General features: G+C 42.3%; 1 protein-coding gene across 1 annotated transcript in view; it reads left to right on the forward strand.

The window, feature by feature from the left end:
• NUP133 (nucleoporin 133) overlaps positions 1 to 8,323 on the forward strand; it is a 750,179-nt gene that overhangs the window by 100,481 nt on the left and 641,375 nt on the right. The gene's annotated exons all lie outside the window — the stretch shown is intronic.

Below are 8,323 nucleotides of genomic sequence, written 5' to 3' on the forward strand. Positions count from 1 at the left end.
GATCAAGCAGGAGAGAGCATCAGTGATCTTGATAGCGCCTGCGTGGCCACGCAGGACCTGGTATGCAGATCTAGTGGACATGTCATCCTTTCCACCTTGGACTCTGCTGTTAAGACAAGACCTTCTACTTCAAGGTCCTTTCAATCATCCAAATCTAATTTCTCTGAGACTGACTGCCTGGAGATTGAACGTGTGGCTTCTCCGAGTCAGTCATTGATACCTTAATACAGGCACGAAAGCCTGTCACCAGGAAAATTTACCATAAGATATGGCGTAAATATCTTTATTGGTGTGAATCCAAGGGTTACTCATGGAGTAAGGTCAAGATTCCCAGGATATTATCCTTTCTCCAAGAAGGTTTGGGAAAAGGATTGTCAGCTAGTTCCTTAAAGGGACAGATTTCTGCCCTGTCTATTCTTTTGCACAAGCGTCTGGCAGATGTTCCAGACGTTCAGGCATTCTGTCAGGCTTTAGTTAGAATCAAGCCTGTGTTTAAACCTGTTGCTCCGCCATGGAGCTTAAATCTGGTTCTTAAGGTTCTTCAAGGAGTTCCGTTTGAACCTCTTCATTCCATAGATATCAAACTTTTATCTTGGAAAGTTCTGTTTTTGGTAGCTATTTCCTTGGCTCGTAGAGTCTCAGAGTTATCTGCTTTACAATGTGATTCTCCTTATCTGATCTTCCATGCGGATAAGGTAGTCCTGCGTACCAAACCTGGGTTTTTACCTAAGGTGGTATCTAATAAGAATATCAATCAAGAGATTGTTGTTCCATCTTTGTGTCCTAATCCTTCTTCAAAGAAGGAACGTCTATTACACAATCTGGACGTGGTTCGTGCTTTAAAGTTTTATTTACAAGCTACTAAAGATTTTCGTCAAACATCTGCTTTGTTGTCTACTCTGGACAGAGGAGAGGTCAAAAGGCTTCGGCTACCTCACTTTCTTTTTGGCTAAGAAGCATAATCCGCTTAGCCTATGAGACTGCTGGCCAGCAGCCTCCAGAAAGGATTACAGCTCATTCTACTAGAGCTGTGGCTTCCACATGGGTCTTTAAGAATGAGGCTTCTGTTGAACAGATTTGCAAGGCGGCAACTTGGTCTTCGCTTCATACTTTTTCAAAATTCTACAAATTTGATACTTTTGCTTCTTCGGAGGCTATTTTTGGGATAAAGGTTTTACAGGCAGTGGTACCTTCCGTTTAAGTACCTGCCTTGTCCCTCCCTTCATCCGTGTACTTTAGCTTTGGTATTGGTATCCCACAAGTAATGGATGATCCGTGGACTGGATACACCTTACAAGAGAAAACATAATTTATGCTTACCTGATAAATTTATTTCTCTTGTGGTGTATCCAGTCCACGGCCCGCCCTGTCATTTTAAGGCAGGTATTTCTTTCATGTAATTAGCAAGAGTCCATGAGCTAGTGACGTATGGGATATACATTCCTACCAGGAGGGGCAAAGTTTCCCAAACCTCAAAATGCCTATAAATACACCCCTCACCACACCCACAATTCAGTTTTACAAACTTTGCCTCCCGTGGAGGTGGTGAAGTAAGTTTGTGCTAGATTATACGTTGATATGCGCTTCACAACAGGTTGAAGCCCGGTTTTCCTCTCAGAGTGCAGCGAATGTCAGAGGGATGTGAGAGAGTATTGCCTATTTGAAATCAATGGTCTTCCTCTAGGGGATCTTTTTCATAGGTTCTCTGTTATCGGTCATAGAGATTTCTTCTCCTACCTCCCTTTTCAGATCGACGATATACTCTTATATACCATTACCTCTACTGATTCTCGTTTCAGTACTGGCTTGGCTATCTACTATATGTAGATGAGTGTCCTGGGGTAAGTAAGTCTTATTTTTTTGTGACACTCTAAGCTATGGTTGGGCACTTTATATGTAAAGTTCTAAATATATGTCTATAAACTTATATTTGCCTTGATTCAGGATAATCAGTATTCCTTTAAAATTCAGACTGTCAGTTTCATTATTTGGGATAATGCATTTCATTTATTTTTTACTTACCTTGATAATTTTCAATTGACCATTTTTCCCTGCGTACTGTTAGGCTCGTGGGGGCAGAAAATGTTTCTTTTTATTGCCTCATTTTTGGCGCTGACTTTTTTGGCGCAAAAATTTGTCATTTCCGGCGCTGTAGTTGACGCCGGAAGTTGTATTCTGTTAACGTCTTTTTTGACGCATGCGTATTCAGACATTTTTTTGCGCCAAAAAAATGTGGGCGTCGTTTTTCGGCGTCAGAGGTTGTGGCGTCATACTTGGCGCCAAAATTATGGGCGTCTTTTTTGTTCCACTTTTTTCCTCACATTATTTAAACCTCACTTTTTTATTGCTTCTGGTTTCTAGAAGCTTATTATTTTGCATTCTTTCCCATTCCTGAAACTGTCATTTAAGGAATTTGATAATTTTGCTTTTTTCTATTACATATTGCAAGATTTCACTGTTCCTGTTTCAAAACGTACTAAGGGATTCCGTTGACTGAGTTCAGTCCTACCAAAGCTAAGTTCATTTATTTTAAATGTTATGAAATGTTTATTTTTAGCTATGGTTTGTTATAAGTTTCATGTTAAACTTTTACATGCAGAATCCATTAGTATTTATGCTGTATATATTGCTATTCTTTTTACATCTTATGTACAAGAAATACTTAGAAGATTTATAAGAATATTTTTCTGATTCTATTTTAAAGGCTTTGTCTGACATCGTACATTCTAATAACATTTTTAGGTCTTTTTCAAACTTTTTTTAATTATTGAAGTTTCAAATGACCAACAACATACTGGTTTATGTTTCTCTGATGATGTTTTTTCTCATTCAGAGTTTTCTTCATCAGATATTGACACTAACAAATCTACTTTTTTATTAAAGTACATTTGTTCTTGTTGAAAAGGTGTTGATTATTTTTGATATTAAGGTAGCTAGTTCTTTTTCAAGACTAGCTAACATTTTATTTCTGCTTATTTATTCTTCTGTGTTTTCAGAGGTTTTTTCCAGTTCCTCATACTAGGGAATGGAATAGGCTGAGAATTTTCTTTTATTCCTTCTTCAAAGGTTTTAAACTATATTCTTTGCCGGCAGTTAATTTCAATTTTGAGGGTTCTCCAATTTATTGGGGCTATCTCTACTCCTGCTAATTATGCTATTTTTTTCTATAGTAAAATAGTATTTATTTCTCTTGTTAAGTGTATCCAGTCCACGGATCATCCATTACTTGTGGGATATTCTCCTTCCCAACAGGAAGTTGCAAGAGGATCACCCACAGCAGAGCTGCTATATAGCTTGTCCCCTCACTGCCATATCCAGTCATTCTCTTGCAACTCTCAACTAAGATGGAGGTCGTAAGAGGACTGTGGTGTTTTATACTTAGTTTATTTCTTCAATCAAAAGTTTATTTTTAAATGGTACCGGAGTGTACTGTTTATCTCAGGCAGTATTTAGAAGAAGAATCTGCCTGCGTTTTCTATGATCTTAGCAGAAGTAACTAAGATCCTTTGCTGTTCTCACATATTCTGAGGAGTGAGGTAACTTCAGAGGGGGAATAGCGTGCAGGTTTTCCTGCAATAAGGTATGTGCAGTTAAAATATTTTTCTAGGGATGGAATTTGCTAGAAAATGCTGCTGATACCGAAGTAATGTAAGTAAAGCCTTAAATGCAGTGATAGCGACTGGTATCAGGCTTATTAATAGAGATACATACTCTTATAAAAGTGTATTTTAAAACGTTTGCTGGCATGTTTAATCGTTTTTTACATATGTTTGGTGATAAAACTTATTGGGGCCTAGTTTTTTCCACATGGCTGGCTTGAATTTTGCCTAGAAACAGTTCCCTGAGGCTTCCCACTGTTGTAATATGAGTGGGAGGGGCCTATTTTGTCATTTTTTTGCACAGCAAAAATTAGACACAGACATCCAGCTTCTTCCTGCATGATCCAGGCATTTTTTCACTGTTATTTCAAAATTTGGGAAAATTTGTGTTTCTTAAAGGCGCAGTAACGTTTTTTATATTGCTTGTAAACTTGTTTTAAAGTGTTTTCCAAGCTTGCTAGTCTCATTGCTAGTCTGTTTAAACATGTCTGACACAGAGGAACCTACTTGTTCATTATGTTTGAAAGCCATGGTGGAGCCCCATAGGAGAATGTGTACTAAATGTATTGATTTCACCTTAAACAGTAAAGATCAGTCTTTATCTATAAAAGAATTATCACCAGAGGGTTCTGTCGAGGGGGAAGTTATGCCTACTAACTCTCCCCACGTGTCAGACCCTTCGCCTCCCGCTCAGGGGAAGCACGCTAATATGGCGCCAATTACATCAGGGACGCCCATAGCGATTACCTTACAGGACATGGCTGCAATCATGAATAATACCCTGTCAGAGGTATTATCTAGATTGCCTGAATTAAGAGGCAAGCACGATAGCTCTGGGGTTAGGAGAGATACAGAGCGCGCAAATGCTGTTAGAGCCATGTCTGATACTGCGTCACAGTATGCAGAACATGAGGACGGAGAGCTTCAGTCTGTGGGTGACATCTCTGACTCGGGGAAACCTGATTCAGAGATTTCTAATTTTAAATTTAAGCTTGAGAACCTCCGTGTATTGCTTGGGGAGGTATTAGCTGCTCTGAATGACTGTAACACAGTTGCAATTCCAGAGAAATTGTGTAGGCTGGATAGATACTATGCGGTGCCGGTGTGTACTGACGTTTTTCCTATACCTAAAAGGCTTACAGAAATTATTAGCAAGGAGTGGGATAGACCCGGTGTGCCCTTTTCCCCACCTCCTATAATTAGAAAAATGTTTCCAATAGACGCCACTACACAGGACTTATGGCAGACGGTCCCTAAGGTGGAGGGAGCAGTTTCTACTTTAGCAAAGCGTACCACTATCCCGGTTGAGGACAGTTGTGCTTTTTCAGATCCAATGGATACAAAATTGGAGGGTTACCTTAAGAAAATGTTTTTTCAACAAGGTTTTATTGTACAGCCCCTTGCATGCATTGCGCCTGTCACTGCTGCGGCGGCATTCTGGTTTTAGGCCCTGGAAGAGGCCATCCAGACAGCTCCATTGAATGAAATTATTGACAAGCTTAGAACGCTTAAGCTAGCTAACTCATTTGTTTCTGATGCCATTGTTCATTTGACTAAACTAACGGCTAAGAATTCCGGATTCGCCATCCAGGCGCGTAGGGCGCTATGGCTTAAATCCTGGTCAGCTGACGTGACTTCAAAGTCTAAATTACTCAATATTCCTTTCAAGGGGCAGACCTTATTCGGGCCTGGCTTGAAGGAAATTATTGCTGACATTACTGGAGGCAAGGGTCATACCCTTCCTCAGGACAGGGCCAAATCAAAGGCCAAATAGTCTTATTTTCGTGCCTTTCGAAATTTCAAGGCAGCAGCAGCATCAACTTCCTCCGCTTCAAAACAAGAGGGAACTGTTGCTCATTCCAGACAGGCCTGGAAACCTAACCAGTCCTGGAACAAGGGCAAGCAGGCAAGGAAGCCTGCTGCTGCCCCCAAGACAGCATGAAGGAACGGCCACCTATCCGGAAACAGATCTAGTGGGGGGCAGACTTTCTCTCTTCGCCCAGGCGTGGGCAAGAGATGTTCAGGATCCCTGGGCGTTGGAGATCATATCTCAGGGATATCTTCTGGACTTCAAAGCTTCTCCTCCACAAGGGAGATTTCATCTTTCAAGGTTATCATCAAACCAGATAAAGAAAGAGGCATTCCTAAGCTGTGTGCAAGACCTCCTAGTAATGGGAGTGATCCATCCAGTTCCGCGGACGGAACAAGGACAGGGATTTTATTCAAATCTGTTTGTGGTTCCCAAGAAAGAGGGAACCTTCAGACCAATCTTGGATCTAAAGATCTTAAACAAATTCCTCAGAGTTCCATCATTCAAAATGGAAACTATTCGGACCATCCTACCCATGATCCAAGAGGGTCAGTACATGACCACAGTGGACTTAAAGGATGCCTACCTTCACATACCGATTCACAAAGATCATCATCGGTTCCTAAGGTTTGCCTTTCTAGACCGGCATTACCAATTTGTAGCTCTTCCCTTCGGGTTGGCCACTGCCCCGAGAATTTTTACAAAGGTTCTGGGCTCACTTCTGGCGGTTCTAAGACCGCGAGGCATAGCGGTGGCTCCGTATCTAGACGACATCCTGATACAGACGTCATCCTGATAGACGTCAAGCTTTCAAATTGCCAAGTCCTCATACAGAGAGAGTTCTGGCATTTCTGAGGTCGCATGGGTGGAAAGTGAACGTGGAAAAGAGTTCTCTATGACCACTCACAAGAGTCTCCTTCCTAGGGACTCATAGATTCTGTAGAGATGAAAATTTACCTGACGGAGTCCAGGTTATCAAAACTTCTAAATGCTTGCCGTGTCCTTCATTCCATTCCACGCCCATCAGTGGCTCAGTGCATGGAAGTAATCGGCTTAATGGTAGCGGCAATGGACATAGTGCCATTTGCGCGCCTGCATCTCAGACCGCTGCAATTATGCATGCTAAGTCAGTGGAATGGGGATTACTCAGATTTGTCCCCTCTACTAAATCTGGATCAAGAGACCAGAAATTCTCTTCTCTGGTGGCTTTCTCGGGTCCATCTTTCCAAGGGTATGACCTTTCGTAGGCCAGATTGGACGATTGTAACAACAGATGCCAGCCTTCTAGGTTGGGGCGCAGTCTGGAACTCCCTGAAGGCTTAGTGATCGTGGACTCAGGAGGAGAAACTCCTCCCAATAAATATTCTGGAGTTAAGAGCAATATTCAATGCTCTTCTAGCTTGGCCTCAGTTAGCAACACTGATGTTCATCAGATTTCAGTCGGACAACATCACGACTGTGGCTTACATCAACCATCGAGGGGGAACCAGGAGTTCCCTAGCGATTTTAGAAGTCTCAAAGATAATTTGCTGTGCAGAGTCTCACTCTTGCCACCTGTCAGCGATCCACATCCCAGGAGTAGAGAACTGGGAGGCGGATTTTCTAAGTCGTCAGACTTTTCATCCGGGGGAGTGGGAACTCCATCCGGAGGTGTTTGCTCAACTGGTCCATCGTTGGGGCAAACCAGAACTGGATCTCATGGCATCTCGCCAGAACGCCAAGCTTCCTTGTTACGGATCCAGGTCCAGGGACCCGGGAGCAACGCTGATAGATGCTCTAGCAGCTCCTTGGTTCTTCAACCTGGCCTATGTGTTTCCACCGTTTCCTCTGCTCCCTCGACTGATTGCCAAAATCAAACAGGAGAGAGCATTGGTGATTCTGATAGCGCCTGCGTGGCCACACAGGACCTGGTATGCAGACCTAGTGGACATGTCATCTCTTCCACCATGGACTCTGCCTCTGAGGCAGGACCTTCTAATACAAGGTCCTTTCAATCATCCAAATCTACTTTCTCTGAGACTGACTGCATGGAGATTGAACGCTTGATTCTATCAAGGCGTGGCTTCTCCGAGTCAGTCATTGATACCTTAATACAGGCTCGGAAGCCTGTCACCAGGAAAATCTACCATAAGATATGGCGTAAATATCTTTATTGGTGTGAATCCAAGAGTTACTCATGGAGTAAGGTTAGGATTCCTAGGATATTGTCCTTTCTCCAAGAGGGTTTGGACAAAGGCTTATCAGCTAGTTCTTTAAAAGGACTGATCTCTGCTCCGTCTATTCTTTTGCACAAGCGTCTGGCAGAAGTTCCAGACGTCCAGGCATTTTGTCAGGCTTTGGTTAGGATTAAGCCTGTGTTTAAAACTGTTGCTCCCCCGTGGAGCTTAAACTTGGTTCTTAAAGTTCTTCAGGGAGTTCCGTTTGAACCCCTTCATTCCATTGATATTAAACTTATCTTGGAAAGTTCTGTTTTTGATGGCTATTTCCTCGGCTCGAAGAGTCTGAGTTATCTGCCTTACATTGTGATTCTCATTATCTGATTTTTCATTCAGACAAGGTAGTTCTGAGTACCAAACCTGGGTTTTTACCTAAGGTGGTTTCTAACAGGAATATCAATCAAGAGATTGTTGTTCCATCATTGTGTCCTAATCCTTCTTCAAAGAAGGAACATCTTTTGCATAATCTGGACGTAGTCCGTGCCTTGAAGTTTTACTTACAGGCTACTAAAGATTTTCGTCAAACATCTGCCCTGTTTGTCGTTTACTCTGGACAGAGGAGAGGTCAAAAAGTCTCGGCAACCTCTCTCTCCTTTTGGCTTTGGAGCATAATACGCTTAGCCTATGAGACTGCTGGACAGCAGCCCCCTGAAAGGATTACAGCTCATTCTACTGGAGCTGTGGCTTCCACCTGGGCC

Source organism: Bombina bombina, chromosome 4 (genome assembly GCF_027579735.1).
Source record: "Bombina bombina isolate aBomBom1 chromosome 4, aBomBom1.pri, whole genome shotgun sequence".
Lineage (NCBI taxonomy): Eukaryota > Metazoa > Chordata > Amphibia > Anura > Bombinatoridae > Bombina > Bombina bombina.